The sequence below is a fragment of the Alexandromys fortis genome, unplaced genomic scaffold (genome assembly GCF_014885135.2).
Source record: "Alexandromys fortis isolate MF-2015 unplaced genomic scaffold, M_Fortis_MF-2015_v1.1 scaffold_1, whole genome shotgun sequence".
NCBI classification, from domain to species: domain Eukaryota; kingdom Metazoa; phylum Chordata; class Mammalia; order Rodentia; family Cricetidae; genus Alexandromys; species Alexandromys fortis.
In genome coordinates, this window is record NW_026067927.1 from 19,606,445 (window position 1) to 19,625,553 (window position 19,109).

Here is a 19,109-nt window from a genome sequence, read left to right on the forward strand (position 1 = left end):
GTACTGTGGGGCAACCTTGGGAAATGATTATTCATAGATGACATGATAAACTGTCATAAAATAATTCATATATAAGCCAGATAATTGACATCGGCATTTAACAAATATATTAGATAAATAATATGTCTAGCTTTGTATTTGGCAATATGCATACTTAAAGATTAAAAATATCACAAAAGTCGGAGAGATGGCTCAGTGGAGAAAGGGCTTATCACTTAAGTGTGAGGATAGGATGAGAGCTCAGATATCTGGAAGCCATGTAAATACCAGGTGGGTGTGGCAGTTCTCCTCCAGTTCCAGTGCCTTCAGCAGACCAATGAGATCCCTGGAACAAGCTGAGTAGCTAGGCTAGCTGAATTAACGAGCTCCAGATTTGGTGAGCAATTCTGCCTCAATATATAAAAGCAGAGAGGGACTGAAGACACCCAATGTCAACCTATGTCCTCCACATGCATTCAAACATACGTGTATACATGCATACACCTGTGTGCCGCACACATGCAAATGAGCATGTATACACATGCAGGCCACATATTCATGCAAAAAATAGAGATAAAAATATAAAAAATTAGATATTGATTCATCATAAAACCATTGAGCATCACTATATTAGTCAGAGTTCTCTAGTAGAGGAACAGAACTGATAGAATGAATATATATATATATATATATATATGTGTGTGTGTGTGTGTGTGTGTGTGTGTGTGTGTGTGTGTGGTGTGAGTGTGTTCATGTTTGTATAATATATGCCAATATATGTATATATGTGTGAATATATGTACATATACACAAATCTGAATATATATCCATTCTCTAATATATTCTAATAAATAAGTTATAGTCCTGCTAATCCAACAAGAAAGTCCAAGAATCCAGCAGTTGTTCAGTCCACAAGTCTGGGTGGTTTCAGTATATGCCAGAATTCCAGAGAAGTAAGCTTTTGGGGGGTGGGGGTTGAGATGGTTTCTCTGTGCAGTCCTAGTTCTTGTTGTCCTTGAACTAGCTCTGTAGAGCAGGCAGGCCTCAAATACAGAGCCCTGCCTCCTTCTGCTCCTCGATGCTGGGATTAAAGGTGTGCACCGCTGCAGTCAGGCTCGGAAGCAAGGTCTAAAGCCAGTGAAGGGATAAGCTTGCCAGCCAGAGTAAGAGCAAGCAGGCAAAAAGAGAGTGAGTGTGTTTCTTCCGTGTCCTTTATATAAGCTCTCAGCAGAAGAGGTAGCCCAGATTAAAGGTAGATTTTCCCACCTCAAAAGAACTGAATTAGAAGGAGTCTTCCCCTACCCCCCCCCCCATCATCCTGAAGCAGGTGAGAGAGCCAGCCCTGACGTCATTAGGGTAGGAGAGCTGCCCCTGCCCCTGCAGCAATCAGAGAGTGGCCTCTGTGCCACACCTGGGCAACACAGTAGAGCTGGCCCTAAATGTGTAGGTGTGGGAATACTGACCCTGAGGACGAGGACATGAAAGAAGGAGAATTGGCCCTGTCCTTGCTCATGGCTGCAAGGGATGAATTTGGCCGGACAATGCAGCTCACCCTGGTGGTGAGAATAAAGGAGAGCCAGTGGGCTGACCAACCCTGCAGAAGCTACTCAGGCCCAGAACCAGTGTTATTATGTGTTGGCTGCCCAAACATCCACCCCATCTGTGATCTGCTGCAGCACATAAAAAACAGGGTTTCCAAAACATATGGCAACAGCAGGTAACCAAGAGGAGTTCCTCCAGTAGGGTGGGCAGCATCAATAGTGTAACAGAAACCAGAGGCCTTGAACCAGACCATTTGATGAACATTTACAAGTAAAGATATATGGATAAAAGGGAGAGAAAATAAAAGTGGGTCTTCCCACTTCAAGTGATTTAATTGAAAAATAACTCCTTAGTTCCAACAGTAGCAGGAGCAGAGAACAGAACCCAGCGAGCCTTGAAAGTCCCAACGCTTCTGCTGGCCTATTGACTATCACACCCTGGGAGGAGCCTGCCTTAGCTGCCGGCCCCCACTAAGACAACCATTAGCAGTGAGGCGAGAGACCCAGCAGCTACCCACTGCCCTCAGACCGCTGTCACCAAGCCTTTGCGTGGGTAGTGGCGGCCTGGGTGGCCTCACATCCATGGCGCCCACTGGCGGGGCCAGGAAGTTCATCAAGAGGAAGCTTCGGGAACAGTAAAATGGTTCAGTATAATGAACAGATCTGTTTCATCAACAGGAATGACACCAAGGAAGATGTATTTGTATACCTGGCTGCCCTAAAGAAGAATAACCCTAAGTAGTACATCCGCAGTGTAGGAGATGGAGAGATGGAGAGTTTGATGGTGTTGAAAAAGAAAATGGTACGGAGGCAACAAATGTTACAGGCCCTGGTGGAGTTCTAGTTCAAGGCAGTAAATACGCAGCAGACCATAACCATTGTTGATGCTATCCATGCCATAGAGGTCCTCCATGCAATTACCAGAAAAATTACCAGAATAATGAGAGTGGGGAAAAGAAGAAGGGATTGGAAAGCACTCTTGAAGGCAAGCCCAACAATGCTGGCCCTAAGGCAAGCGAAGGTTCCCACCTGACTGCTTGAGGAGACCCTATGGGCATCGACCATAGTATTACAACCCTGTGTAAAGAACTGACGGAAGGTGCTGACAACCAGGGTGCAGGAGAGTGAGGAAGACCAGTAAGATGGGATATGTATCAAGGTTACAGACTATGATTCTGCAGGGGTCCTCCTTGTCAAAGACAAAAGACACCCTAAAGAAGACCACAATAAAGAGGACAAGGAAACCAAGGAGACGAGACCCAAGGTCAACAGCCACCTCAACGTCGGTAACACCGCAACTTCAATTATCAGAACAGACACCCTGAGAACCCTAAACCCAAGATGGCAAAGAGACAAAAGCAGCGCATCCACCAACTGAGAATTTGTCTGCTCCAGAGGCTGAGAAGGGCGGAGCTGAGTAAATGCTGGCTTACCATCTCTACTATCATCCAGTTTGATCATCAAAGAAGAAGAAATGAATATGAAATTTCAGTAATAAGAAATGAACAAAGATTGGAGCTGAAGACCTTAAGTGTTTGTTTTTTTCTTATTGACCAGATACACTAGAACTATCTACATTATCTATGCAGTGTGGGGCTTTTATTATTTTTACCTAAAGATGTCTCTTTTTGGTAATGACAAACGTTGACTTTTAAAAAAATCTGATTTTTCTCAATACACCTTTAATAGTTTTTAAATTGTTTCATATCTGTTCAAGTTAAGATTTTTAGAAACTTAATTTTTAATTTGTAATAAAAGTTTACAACTTGATTTTTAAAAAAAGTCAACAAACTGCAAGCACCTATTAATAAGGGTCTTAAATAATAACAATAATAATAAAATAATCTCTCACAGGTGTACCCAGCTAGCTAGATTTTGTTTAATCCCAGATGTAATCAACTTGACAACCATGAGTAGCCATCATAACACTGAAGAATATAACAAAGAAATATGCTTTTTCTTATATTGTATTTGAAATCAATTTAGTCCTTTTGACTCTACTCATGTATGCGATGCAGGTGATATATGTATAGTGATCACTGGGTTGATTAATATATACTATATATCTCTTCTTAAAAGTCTATTGTTCCTCTTGCTAGTTACACTATATATCTCCTCTTGAATGTCCATTATTTTTCTGTGTTGGCAACCTATAAATATTTAATTTTTTTTGTTTGTTTGTTTGTGGGGGCTTATTGCTGTTTTGGGGGGGTTGTTTGTTTTTACATCGCAACCAAGGTTTCCCCTCCTTCCTCTCATTCCAGTCCCCACCCCACCCCCTGCCTCCTGCTCCCACTCCTCCTGCTCTCTTTCTTTCAGATATGGGCCAGCCTCCCAGGAATATCAGCCAGCCATGGTATATCAAGTTGCGGTGAGACTAGACACCTCCTTTTCTATTAAGGCCAGATGAGGCAACCTGGTAGGAGAAAGGGATCTAAAAACCAAGCAACAGAGTCAGAGACAGTCCCTGCTAGGAGTCCCACAAGAAGACCAAACTACCCAACTGTTGCATGTATGTAGAGGGCCTAAGTCAGTCCATGTAGGCTCCCTGACTGTTGGTTCACTTTCTATGAGCTCATATGAGCCCAAGTTAGTTGTACATCTAATCTTAAAAAAAAAACATACAACTGTTTTTAAATATACACTATGTTCGCACACAGTGAGAGGGAGGGAGAGAAATGGGTAGATTGAGAACAACTCCATAATGTGGTAGGTCCATGATTGGTTTTTGGTTTTACGTAGACTTCCTGTTGACTTCTCAAATGTCTATACAAATTCAAATTCTCCACAATGTACGAGAGGTCCCCTGCTCTGTATCCTCACCAGTAATGAACATTTTTGTGGGAAAACAGATATATAGTCATTCTCTCTGGGGTTTGATGACATCTCAGTGTGGATTTTGATTTGCATTTCTCTAATAATTAGTGATGTGAACATCCTTTTGCATTTATTGATCATGCATAGATCTGCTTTTGAGGAGGCTCATGTATCCTTCACTTGCTGTATGTAGAATCGATAACCATTGGTTTGCTTTTGTTTTTGTTGGCATTTTCAAGTTCCTTATAGTTTGACTATTAATCTCTCATGAATTTATAAGGATTTTTCTCCCATTCCACTGGTCATTTCTTCCATAAATTCCCTCTTCCTCCTCTGCTGTGCATAAGCTTCTTGATTTACCAGAATCCCATGTATCTGCTTCTGCATCTAGAGTAAAAAAATATCAGTAATTACCACATGGATTAAAATATTTCCATGATTGTGTGTAGCAGATCACTGACTTTGCCTGGCCAAGGCCCCAGGTTAAACCCTAGGACCAGAAAACAGTTGAAGCATCTCCCTCATGCTTTTCCCAGTCAGTTTACAAATTCACATCTTATGTCTAAGATGAATTAGATCCACTTCAAGTTGACTACTTTTATGGTGATAGAGAGAAGTGGTTCCAGTATCCTGCATGTAAATATCTGTTTTCCTCAACATCAGTTGCTTTAAAGATGCTATTCTTGCCACAGTCTATGCTGATGATACCTATCTGCAAGAACATTTGGGTATAGATGCACAGATTTCTTCAAGGTCTTCTCTTCCTTCCCATTGGTATCTGCGTTTGATCTTTCGCTTAGCATAGCTTTCTGGTCTGCTTTGTTATTAGTGATGTTAATTCCCCTTTCACAATCTCTTCTTCCTGATTAAAGATGCCTAGTAGAGCTCAGTTGTAATAGTTTGCATTCTTTTTATTAATATCATTAATAGTTTTTCATATCATATATGCGGTGGAACTATGACACATCTGGCTTTGGTAGTTTCTCAGATTGCTCTGGCCATACAATTCTTTATGCTTTCATATCAGTTCAGTGCAGGACTATCTTCCCTACCCTTGGTGAAATGCCATTGATATTTTAATAGAGGTGGCACTGAATCTGTACACTGTGTGGTATAACATGGTCATTCCTGTGATAGTAGTTCTTCCATCCCTTGTGTAGAGAACTAAGAAATGACAGTATTTAAGGGGCATTCATAAGAGCTGGGTACAGTTCGGTGCCAGGAAGCTTGTCCAGTATTTATGAAACCCTGGATTTCATCCCGAGCACAAGAAAAACAAGAAATAAAGAAGTAAACAGAAAACAAGCAAAAATGTTCTACTTGAAGGCCACTAGAGCCCCTAACGCTGCTAATTAATACATTTTTGTGCTTTCCCCACCTAATTTTATTCAGTGTAGAAATGGTTCCTGGCTTTAATAATTCTAATGTAGAGTTAATAAAGCACAGTTTTTTTTTTCTTTCCCCCAGACTCTAGGTGACTTTTAGCTTCTTGTAAAGCATCAAGTTTTCCATTTTAGGAAGAACAATAAGAGTACCATAACCGGCAATACTCAAAACAATGGCTCTCGGATCCTAAAATAAATTTAAAGATTTCAAAGGATTCTCTGCCTGAGAGTCATAACGGCAGAGTGTGAAGGGAGAAGGACTCATCTGGCAGCCATCTGGCTGATTGAGAATATTCAGATTCATTTATAGTTCTCCTTGATCGCTCGAAATGCAGTCTCCCGCTGGTCACGCCCCTACTCAGCATGGTTCTGTGCTTGCTTGGTGACAAGCGCTGTGTTGGAAGACAAGGAGAAAATTGTGAGTCTAGGCTTTGCCGGAGCCCTGCTTCTGCCTCTCTCTCTTCTAGTTATTCTTTCCCCTCTCTCAGATATTTCATTTTCCATACAGATGCTGCGGGATCACAGAATAGTATCGTGTAGCCACTAACACCCCTACCAAGCGTCTTTGTTTTTGCTTCCACATCAAATAAAGTATTCTGATTTGGTTGCCAGTAGAGATAAAAAGTAATTATCAAAAGTATAGAGAGACTCGTTTACCCTAAATTAAAAGTACAATAGAACAAGTACTGCTTTGTTTTATAGGTAATTTTGTGACTAAAGCCACACGATTATAATACAGTTTAAACTGCTTCCAATAGACCACACTATTGAGTCTTAGCAATAGAATTTTTCCTAAAATGTATTTATTCTTATACTAAACATTATTTATAACTGCAAGTTAAGCTGATCACAATTCTTTCTTTTAAATAATGAGTGGGAAAGATCTATAATGCAATGAACAGACGTCCATCAAGTGATAGATTTTCAGGTTGTTGTATTAGATAATTGCATCTTTAAGGAAACGTACATATATATTCATATACATGTGTTATATACATTCATATATATATCCACTCATGAAGAATGTTTGCACAGTTTAGAATTTTGAAAGATGGCAGACAATATGTCATTGCCCCAAATACACTTTTGAATAGTTCCATAAAAATCACCAAGTGTTCCGAGTAGATAAGAACTTTGTTGACATTTATTGCCCTGCTATGTGTAATACTTCATCTATAGACAGAATAGGATCCATTTGCAGGTAGTTCAGATTTATAATAGGTTCCTTTAACTTCAATTTTAGGGGCAGGAGAGATGATTCAGTGATTAGGAGCCCTTGTTACACTTCCAGAAAACATGCGTTTGTTTCCCAGAACCCACATTGGGAGCTCACAACTACCTGTAATTCCATCTTCAAGGGATCCGTTGACTTCTCTTCTGGAGCCTGTAAGTAGCCTCTCTCTCTCTCTCTCTCTCTCTCTCTCTCTCTCTCTCTCTCTCTCTCTCTCTCTCTCTCTCTCTCAGAAGAAAGTAAGAGGGACTGTAACTAGTGAGAGGAAGCCATAGAACCATGCTAACAGATGCCTGGATATTTGCACAGCTTTTGAATAACATCCTTGTATGCATTTAACTCATTACCTGCTAGACTGAAGCATTGAGACACTATTCATGGACACTGCACTCCAGCACACCCCCACTGAGATTAAAATCATTCTATCATTCTGCTCATTTCTGTTTTTATGACCATTCAACACTGACGTCAGAATGGCTTCTACAATCAAGAAAGGAAGAAAAAAACGGTAACAATATATGAGTTAAAGGTTTTAAATATTATGAATATGATGCAGCTTGCTGTCAACACATATCACTCTATAACATAAATGCTTTCTTTTATAGATTGAGTAGTCCTTTAGCTTGTCAGTCATATGGTATTATGATATTAAGGATGGCATTTACCCCTAGCAATCTTCTAATCATATTTTACCTCTCTCTACAATCTCACTCACATCTTCCTTTTTGCTTAAAGTTATATCAAAAGCATTTTCTCTCTAAAACTCATTTTAACGAAACCAAAAATCTAGGATACATCACTGTCTCCAGAAAAACCATAATTATGAACAGATTACGAGTTTGAGTTTGAGAGATGGTGAAGCAGTTAAGAGCACTTGCTGCTCTTTCAGAGGACCTGGGTAAGGTTCCCAGTGACTCATGAGCATCTGTAATTCCTGTTCCAACGGACTCAACACCCTTTCTGGTCTCTGCAGGCACCCAGCATGCATATGGTGCACAGATGTATATGCAGGTAAAAATATTAATACACGTGAAAAAATAAGTAAGTCTAAAAGAAGAGATGGCTTGTGTTCAGTGTTTGGTATATTTTATCTGCATAGCACTTAAATGCAGTACTCTTGTTTTCCTGGCCTCTTGGCTGTGATCAGGGTAGAGAGACTTAATGAATCTACAACATAATGGACAACGTCCTGATTACACATGAAAGCAGAACTGTTGGAGCCTCTTTCTGTAGCATGATCTACACTGTTACTAACTCTCAGCCACAATGCGCGGTAGCAACCAATCCCTCACACAGCCACCTTTCAGGCAGCCAAACAATGGTCTCATTAGCAATTGCCCAAAATAACCTGAGCTCAATTTGTAATTGACAGGTTCTCTAACTCTTGACCTTGCTTGTGACTTAGTACTAATGTGAGAAAGCCTTACCTGATCCAATTAAAAAAAAAAAAAAAAGATGCTCCCCTATCCAATCGATATGAGGTCCCACTTTTCTTCATGCCAATAGCCACCAATCGGGACATGATGCCCGAAACCTCCTTTTGCTATGAAGTGTTGTTTAGCTTCTCCTTGCTTTGCAATGTCTGCTAAGTGTGAAGAGATGCTAGCTCGCTGCCCTGCTTCAATAAACTGTGAAGTATTAGTCATGCTTGCTGTCACCTGGGTGATCATCATTTCTTTCCGTCGAGTAGGGCGAATAATGAATGGCTCTCGTGTGAGCGGGATGCAGGATGATTTCAGTGTGAGTGCCCCAGGAAGCAGGGACGGATTCTGCTGTTGCTGTGTGCAGGGACGTGTCTCGCCAGGAAAATGGTTTTATCCTACTTTCTTGTTCAAAATATGAAATCTTCCCTCGCGGCGTACAATCCGTAAGTATCTGTTCAGAGGCAACCGGATTCTTTAATTTGTTACCTAGAACCCACTGTTCCATTGTAAAGATAAATCATTTTGCTTACTTGAAAGTAAGAACTCTTAACTGCTCCAATTCTGGAAACACCTTGAGTCCCCACATAACGCGGCAAGTGGAAGATTCCACACCTGACTTCACATAGCAGGTGGCACATTGCAGTCAAAACAGGAGCACTAAAAATATCATACAATTACCTTCAGGCTGTTTTCATCAGTTGTAGGTGAAATATAAATGAACTTCATGTTTAGACATGGGCCCCATCCTTAAGACATCTCATATATATGCAAGTACTAAAAAATTTAAAAAAGAAAAATAAAAAGAAAGCTGAAATCCAGAACACTTCAGGTCCAGTTCTGTAGAGACCAAGAAGTCAAAAAGGGGCCGTGGTGTGGGGTGAGAGGCCTGAAGGGGAGGGAGTGGGGTTAGTTAGCTATGTGCACGTGATATGAAAGTAGAGGGGGTAAATAATGCAAGTGGCAAGATTTAAAGGGTGTGGGGGTGGGAGAAAGATGGGGGGAGAAAAATAGAAGACAAAGAGTGGCTAGCAAAAACAAAGGCTGAATGTCAACACCATATGGAAGCTTACTACTTTGTATTAAGAAGGAGTTGGAATGGAGATACCCTACCTGCATCGATAAAGTTAATTCCAGAATCCATGAGTGATCAAACAAAAATCCCAATGCCCAGTGATATATGCTGCTCTAAGATGTTGGTGATGAAATTTTCAGCAGACCGCAAACAACACGGGCTGCTGACATTGCTCTCTGGACTGCTCACTGCTCACTGGATCTAGATAGAAGAACCCTACTGAGGAAGACAGTGCACACCTTGGTTGAAGGACATAGAGAAACCTAAACTTGAACTGGTTTGGAATCTTGCTCCTTGCTTATGAGCTTTCCTACAGAGGTGCTAGGCCACCACTGGCAAGAAGAGGCACGCACACTCTCACTGAGTGATGGACTTTGCTCCCTACAATACCAGCCTGCCAGTTAAGATGCACCCTGTATAATGATGGCAGTAACAAAGCACTTTCTGGTTGAAATTGAAGCCTGCTCCACAGGAGGGACTTCAGTTCTGGTACTGAAAACTGGATCAACAGTCCATTGCTGGGGGAAGGGATAGGCCCTAAGGGAAACATACTGGTGTTATGTTGCTGACTGCATATGATATCACATTTCTTTCTAAAAAGTTACGTTTTAGACCCTCCTACACGCTGCTCTTGGTCTTGATCAGAGACACTTCTTTTTGCAATAAGTAGCAGTGAATGCAGATACCCATGGCACCTCATGATATTGAGAATAAATAACCATTCAATGTTCCACCCTAAATAGGACGACTATTGGGGATCACAGCAGGAGAAGGGAGGGAACAAATGTAAGAGTTGGGCGACGGGGAAGAGGCCTGTGAAACCCTATCTGCAGTCTGGAAGATGTTAGAACTCTACCCATTCCCAGGAAAGTGTTAGTTATCAGAGATTGAAGAAGGGAGAGGCAGCTGCTGGTGAGTTTCCCATACTCCAGTGGATAATGCCACCCCCATGCTCACACGAACCAACCCTGCTTAAACTCAGAATCAAAACCAGAAACAAGAGAGCATGAAAATGCAATGGGACTTCCACGGAAGAGGGATCAAAAAGGATGAGGAGGATAAATATGAGGCCAGAATGCATCATGTACATACATGAAATAATCAAGAAATAATGAATTTTAAAGTGCTCTTTTATGGCTAACTTACATTTCTGTGTCTAATGTTCTGTTTGGGTCCCAGCTCAGAATGAATGTCAGAAGGTTATTAGTTGAAAAGGAACGAACTAAAGAGTTATTTTTAATTTGTACCATATCCACAAGAAAAATACAAGAATGATTTTTCAAGTAACCTCTCTTGTCTTTGCACAGGTGAATTACAACACACATACTACAAACTTGGAAGTTTTAAAAAGTGGTAATGATTTTGAAATAGGCTTTCTCTGTGTAACTACCCTGGCTGTCCTGAGACTTGCTCTGTAGATGAGGCTGGCCCCAAGTTCACAGAGATCTACCTGTCTCTGCCTCCTGAATGCTGGAATTAAAGGTGTGTGCCACCACCTCCCAGCAATAGTGATAACTTTTAATGGAAAATTTAATCCCAGGAAAAACAAGGTAGGGAGAAAAAGAAGCAAGGAATAATGGGAATTCAAGAGGAGGCTGTACATTACATAGACTGCCACTGCTTCACTAAAAGAAGCATCACGTCTCCCCATCACATAGGACATCTCTAGGCCATTTCTACAGCAAGTACCTATATCACACTGACAGGTTGGAGGACAGAGAATGTAATATACTCTCCAGCTTACTGTCAACCCTGCCTCTCACTGGTCTGAGTTTGTCCCTCTAGTAGATAACATATTCCTGATTCTGTCTTCTGTCCCCTGGGGAAGCCACAGGCTGCACAGTATACATGCATGCCACTTCACACATGTTTAGAAGTAGAGAAGTAGAGCAAAGTGTCAAAGCCCGGGTGGGTCCATCAGTGTGGACCTCCCTGTTGGGGTGTCTGTGTCGCCAAGCCAGAAGCATCCTCTCCATCACCAGGTTCCAGGTGCAGCAGTCTCTCAGAGGACTATATGGGGCTCACACTAACATTGGATGATGTGACTGTAGGCAGAGCCACCTGGGGGTTTTGGGGGGGTAGAAAATTGTGGTGATAAATTAAGGGCAACCCAACCCTTAAAAGAAAGAAAGACAGAAAAAGAATCCTGCAGAAAGTGGAAAGAAAAAGCTAGGCGTTGTAAAATTTATGTTGCCGGAATAAATAGCCACCTGCTCTTCTAACACAGGGAGCGAATAAAATCACAATATTTAATAATGCTAGCTCCCAAATCATTTGTCTTCAGCTGGTGTGAGTCTAGAGAAGCAACAGTGAAAATTCAATTAATCTACCCCCTGGGATTAAGGATTGAGTTAGGCTGCCCAGGACTAAGACAAATATAAAGAAAGCATAAAACATAGTTTTATGCCTGAAAGCAGTTATTTTGAGGGAAAAGATCAATATAGCTTTTGATGTGAAAACATATTCCTACACACATAACAAGCAAAGAGCATTAATTCAAGGAAAACCCACACTCAGTGGAGTGCCACACTGTTTTGGCGAGTGACTGTATTCATTGAGAGGAAAATGCTAGTTCCATTGCTGGGAAATGGAGCTCAGTGGACGAGTGCTTCACCAACATGCACATGGCCCAGGTTCAAGCTTCAGTTTTGACAATGAAACAACCAGTCAAACAAAGAGGGGGGGGGGGAAACATCCTGAAAGCAGCAAGGGGAGAATGCACTGTAATCTTTTATGCTGCTAGGGAGATGGCTCAGGGACTATGAGTGCATACTGCTCTTGCTAAGGATCTGAGTTCGGTTCCCAGCACCCATGTCAGGAGGTTCACAGCCACCTCAGGCTCCAGCTCCAGGGGTTTTCCAATGCCCTCCTCTAGCCTCTGAGAGTACCTGTATTCATGTGTACATACTCCAACACAGACACACATGCAAAACTTTGAGAAAAAAATAAAAATTTCCAGGAAGAAATGCTAATTACATGAAAACAATAATGTCATTATTTTAATTAATATGTATTCATGTTATAAGAATACAGACGATTTCAATTCTGAAGTAATTATCAAACGTGGCTCTGTCCTGATGTCTGGTGACGAATGAAACAGTTCTTCAGGGCACACATGGTCTTATCACTCTAATCATTAAAACGGCCCTGAAGCATATTAATGTGAGGAAATTAAAGCTAATACATGAGGGATATGCAAACATTTGGATATTGGATTACATTTCCCTCTGGGCTGCTGTGAGCATCTAGACCAGCAACACATTGGCTGCTTGCACTCAGTAACTCTTTCAGACAAGAACCTCTCCCATTGCAACCTCTGTCCTCTTCCAGGGCTCTTCATGTGGGGTTTGCTCTTTTCCTGACCCTAGTGGGGTTGTCTTCGTTTATTTCACAATAAACCATTTCTAGAGATAATAACACTTGGCAGTCTTGTATCCCTGCTAATCCCAAAACTGCATGAATCTTCTGATGCATAAATGAAGGCATGCATGCATGAATGAACTACTGACTACATGATGCAATGGGAAGCCACCATGGACTTGAAGTTACAAAGCAGATTTGAGAGGCCCAGCAAGAGACTCCCAGGCATTTGATGTTTGAACCTTATACTATCTGGAACACAATACATGCCATAGTAACTAGGATGCGGGAGCCGTTTTTATGACAAGAATCAATAATGGAAAGAGTTTTAATGGAGATAAAAATATGTTTTCCTGCTTGCCTGGGGTAGGAGCGCAGGAATTCGGGTCTGACGTGGTGGTTATGGATCTGGGGACTTAGCCCTGTCTCCCTTGTCATTCTACTACTTCTCACAGAGGCAGCCATGTCTTTTTTGTGAAGGTGCCCATAATCTAATCTGCTCTATTCACACTCCAGGTGACAGCAAGGGAAAACGGGGGGAAAACCACTCTGCTTTTTAACTGTATTGCATGAGTCTTGCATGAGAACTGTCCAACACTTGCTCATAAGAACCATTTGCTAAATTTTCAAGAAATGCATGAGTTGTTTGTAAAAGAGAGCAGTCATTAAAATTTAAGTTTCAGGTGATGAGGGGATGGCCTAATGATTAAGCAGACTTGCTGCTAGTGCAGAGGATCTGGATTCAGTTTCCAGTGCCCGAGTTTGGTAGCCTTTGACTGCCTGTAACTACAGCTCCCTAGAATCTGATATCTTCTGCAGACCTCTGAAAGTACCTGCATACATTTCTCTCTCTCTCTCTCTCTCTCTCTCTCTCTCTCTCTCTCTCTCTCTCTCTCTCTCTGTGTGTGTGTGTGTGTGTGTGTGTGTGTGTGTGTGTGTGTGTGTGTGGGGGGGGGGGAGATCCACAGATCATACCCATGAATAAAAACAAGTCGAAAATGAAATAAACTCACAAGTAAGCAAATTATATTAAAATAATGTAACTGAAACTCAGAATTTCTCCTTACAATTAAATTCCCTTTCCTTGTTATTTGTGTGCACTTACTTATTTCTATCATGACAATGTGGAAGCATGATGCAATATTATGTTACTGAACATCACTTCACTATAGAGAAGAAATTCATGTTGTAGTTTGAACTCAGTCATGTTGTCTCTGTTTATATCTTAAAAACCCACAGACAACACTATAGTGAATGGTATAACTTATGGCTTGTTTGATTTTCTAGATTCAGAGTTGAAAAGTCCTTAAATTCAAAATGACTTTTTAAAAGATTTTATTTCTTTTTTTTAACTCTCTCTCTCTCTCTCTCTCTCTCTCTCTCTCTCTCTCTCTCTCTCTCTGTGTGTGTGTGTGTGTGTGCACCTAATTCTCAGAGAATATTTCAGAATCAGGGGAGCCAAAATGATTGTAAGAACCAGAAGACAAGGACTCCTGCTCAAAGACAGTGTCTTCTAGGCCTGGCAAGGAAGTTGCAATATAGAAATTTCAACCACATGGCTTCCAAAGCAAAACCCTGCATAATGACCACACAGACTGACGTGTCAAGGGAGATGGTAAAATACCAGGAGGCCTTGCCATTAGGAAAAATATTGGCAGTCAATGTGTTCACATGAATCCAGGTGCCCACAGAGACCAGAAGAGAGCATTAGACCTCACGAAGCAGGAATTATAGACAGTTGCAAGGCACCCAATGTAAATGCTGGGAGCCAAATACAAGTTCTCTACAAGAACAGTGGGTGCATCTTAACCACTAAACTCTTAACACTGAATCTCCCTAGTCCCAAGAATTATTTTATTCATTCATTAGTCCATCCATCCATCCATTCATTCATTCATTGGTGTGTTTTGCATTTTAGCGCATTATTGAAATGGGCACAGGAGAGATGTAGACAGAGGAATGTGGAGCCATATATACATACATATATACAAATACATATACATGCATATATATGTATATATATATATATGAAACACCTACCAGCACATCCTTTACCAGAAATGTTTACTGACCTTAATAAATAAAGTGTGAAGAATACAATTTAAACTCAAAAGCTTCCTTGCTGTCTATCAGGGGATTACCCAACTTAATTATCACCAACTGATTCATTGCATGGCACACAGCCCCTCCAGCTTCAAAGCCAGTCAACAAAATTCTCATTTGTGTTAACTCACTATCACATTTTTAATATCTTTTGCAGGGTAAGCTCAGACCCTTTAAATGGATCAGATCCAAGGAGCACGGTCTCCCTTTCTCAAAGTCAAATGTGCTTTGTCATAACCTAGTCACAAAGCACAGTGTTTGCCCCATCATAGCCTAGGTCTTTCTACTAGCAATCAGATGGAGTAAGAAAGGACTTGAATCACCAGGGGCCTCTTTAGAATTCTTCTTTCCTCAAGAGGGAAATCTCATACTCTCTGTATATAGCTTATATTTCTATTTTGAAAATATAATATGATCATGGATCTAAGAGCACTTTAATTTGATATATTCTACAAGGTTAAAGTTATAATAGAATTCTATTACCATTTTCAAATTTATGAAAAAGAACGGTGTGCTTGGCTAATTCTGAGTTTAGAACCCAGAGTGAAGCTTTATTCTTGATGCTGCTTTAGTTGAACAACTTCTTCTAAATCACCATGAATGCTTAGAGATCCCAGCAATGGGGAAGGCACACAATATGAGACCCACTCCCTGTCTATATGCAAGGGCACTGCCCCCCGAACCATGACTCATATGGTATCTGAAACAGATTCCCTTGATATCGCCTTTGTGATGCTGCTTTCTCTTCCCATCCCCTTCCTTCCCTCTTTCTTTTATGACTGTCACACTTAGAAATGTACATTTAAAACAAAGCCATCAGGAGCTTAGTAAAGAAAACTGGCACACACCTTTGAACCCAATCCAGATTTGTATCTACAGTCAGTGGTTGCCCATGGTAGCCATTTACAAATTATTCAGCAACTTATAGGAGTATGAAAAAAAATAATGGTCACAAATTCTTGCTCCTTATGGAGCACAGCCTTGCAGTGATCTGCTTTAGTGCGATCCTGAACAATGGATCTTTGATGTGTCTTTCAACAAAAATACAACTTTTGATTTGGGTCCCTTTTTAAATAAAGCAGTATTTTTGGTATCAATTGCTAACAAAGACTTACTTCATGTACAGAAACGAAGCAATAACCAACAGGCAGGGTTTGTTCACAAAGTCTATAGATGATAGTAGATGACATACAAAGACATCTTTTATCTGCCATTTCAAATGTCCAAGGTGTCACTTCCACCCCATCTTTTTATTTTTAAAGGATAATGAAAATGGATCTTAAAGATGCTGGGGGTAAATCCAACCAACATATAGAAAACATTATAAGAGCTATTTATTCCTATTTCTTTGTTCAGGAACCATCGCAGCCAGCCATAAAGAACATTTGCACTCCCAGAAATCCCTGTTTCTTGGAAACCATCCAACATCTGCCTTGCCCACCTCCTGTTCCTCACTGCAAACAAGGAAAAGAAAGTGAAAGATCTCCAAGAACAGCAGGAAAGAATGAACTGATGCATCAACTGTAGAACAAAGGTGTCATGGTGCTCTAAGACTACACACCTTCCCATCATCTTGTGTCTGTAGCCTGGAAAACACTCTTTGTAAGTGGTGCTTGTTCTCAGTGAGGAAATGAGCTGTATGAGTGATCTGTTGTTGACAATACAGGAAATGAAAGAGAAGTGAGAGAGAAAGAGACACAGAGAGAAAATAAAATAGATGTTAGTCAACAAAGACTGTGCTCTCAGCTTGCATAATATCTTCACTGTATTCCTTAGCCTTTCGGCAATATACATATAAACACCATACACACACAAAATGACACGCATACATAATGTCCCAAGAAAGGAAAGACTACCAACATTGAATTTAGACCTGATTTCCTAGAGCCTTTACCACCAACAAGGCCTCATGCTAGAGGACAGTGACTGATGCCAAAAAGGTACATCCACTGTCAGCATTTGAGATAGGGTAGGCTGAAAACTGAATTTTATTGTTCACCTAACCACATCAGTAACTCGGAATTCCTAGAAACTGCTTCTGTAGCCCACAGGCCACCATGGAAACCAAGAGATTTCTTTAACGACTAGAGACAGTGAGTAGACTTACACATATACTCCCATTCAGGTTAGTTCCTTTCACGAGGGTATGTAGAATAATCAGATTCAGGTGTTCCTGGAGCCGATACCCACTGATTCCATACACGGAGCATCACTGAGAACATTCTATTACCTAAAGCACTTCACTGAGAAAATGCTTTGTTCTCTGCCAATGAGTTCTGTTCTGACAACCAGCATTTGACTCTGCTATTTTGCTCTTCCCAGAGTCAACTGAGGACTACATCCTGCAAATTCCCTTTATTCCAAAGGTTACAGATATGTTTTGTCTTATTTCAATTGAGATTCATTCCCGTAGGATTTTTTAATATCTTATTTTTGTTTTAGCTTGTAAAATAATGGATTTTCCTGGGAGATTTCCGTGCGTATTTCATTTCCGTCAATTTTCTTCCCCTAGTCTCCTTCACCCCATGAGATTTTGAAAAAGGCAGGGAGGCCATGCTCCACCTTGCCATATCCTCTCTGAAGATCTGAAGAGCAAAGGCCCGTGATGGTCGATGCGAGATAGTACCCTCCACAGGGACCTTCCCTGGTCCTTCATCTCAATGATCACGAGCAGAGACTTCCTCCAGTCTCCTTGTCTATGTGTCACCAGTGCCTTCCTGACCCCTGGAACAAGAACTCCAGTGATAATCCAGCCCTCCCCAATTCTGAGCTGCTCATGGCTCCTACAGGCTTCCTAACAAAATGAAAACACTCAATTCTGTATCTCAGTCCCTTTTTGCTTTGCTTTGTTTTGTTTTGCATTTCTGTTATTAAATGATACACCACTGACCTGGTGACTCAGATAATGAGCAAAACACATTGATATTTCATCCCTTAGTATATTTTCAATAGGAAAAAAGCTCTACCCTACAACTAGTTGGATTTTCTGGTTGAAACAGGTTAACTGGTCTTTACAGACTTTAACGGTGTGTGTGTGTGTTTGTGTGTGTGTGTGTGTGTGTGTGTGTGTGTGCACGCGCGCGCGTGAATGTAGGTCAAAAAAGCAACCTCATGTGTTGTTTCTTAGGAACTGTTTGACTTGGTTTTTTTTTTTTTTTTTGAGAAAATGTCTCTCATTGACCTGATATTCACCAAAAAGACTTTGAAGCATGCAAAATAAAATTACAAGTAAGACAGTGGCAACTGTACTGCATGCGGAATTTCTTCAACTTCCAAATGGTCACCAAACTTGTGGCTACACAATAGGAGAACAAGGGTGACCTATATTATCATAAGACAAACACTGTCTCAAGAAATCAGCATTTAATTATTTATTTATTTGATTTTTTTAAAAAAAGGAAACAAACTCTCTTTTTTTCATTATACATACCAATCCAAGTTCTCACTCCCTACCCCCCTCCCAGTCTCTCCACCTTTCCCTTCCCACACCACCCCCATCCACTCTTCAGCGAGGGTAAGGCACATTGCTTTGCAGAAGTTCCAAGGCCCTCCCTACTATATCTAGGCTGAGCAAGGTATCCCTCCAAATAGAATGGGTTTCCAAAAAAGCCAGTACAAGCAGTGGGGATAAATCCTGGTGCCACCGCCAGAGGCCCCTTAATCTACCCCAGCCATGCAACTTTCAACCACATTCAGAGGGACTAGTTTGGTCCTATGCTTATTCTTTCCCAGTCCGGATGGTGTTCATAAGCTCCCATTAGCTCAGGTAGACTGTTTCAGTGGGTGAACCCATCATGGTCTTGGCCTCTTTGCTCTTATTTTCATTCCTCCCACTCTTCAGCTGGACTTTAGGAGCTCAGTCCAGTGCTCCCATGTGGGTCTCTGCCTCTGTTTGCATCTGTTGCTGGATGAAGGTTCTATGGTGATATTTAAGCTATTCATCGGTCTGACTACAGGGCAAGGCCAGTTCGGGCACCCTCTCCTCTATTGCTTAGAGTCTTAGCTGGGGTCATCCTGTGGGTTCTTGGGAATTTCAAGAAATCAATATTAATTACCTTGTACTGATTATTCATTATAAGCTATAAACATAATTCATTTAAATGTTATCAAACAGTTTAGTCAGTTGAAAATGGGTTTCTTTTTCTAAAGCTTTGTTCACAGAGAAACGGGTGTATAAATCCTGGTCTTTAGTGTAGC

General features: G+C 41.0%; 1 pseudogene; it reads left to right on the forward strand.

The window, feature by feature from the left end:
* The first annotated feature begins 1,457 nt into the window (after positions 1-1,457).
* LOC126502499 (Y-box-binding protein 1-like) lies at positions 1,458-2,941 on the forward strand (annotated as a pseudogene).
* Positions 2,942-19,109: the final 16,168 nt, after the last annotated feature.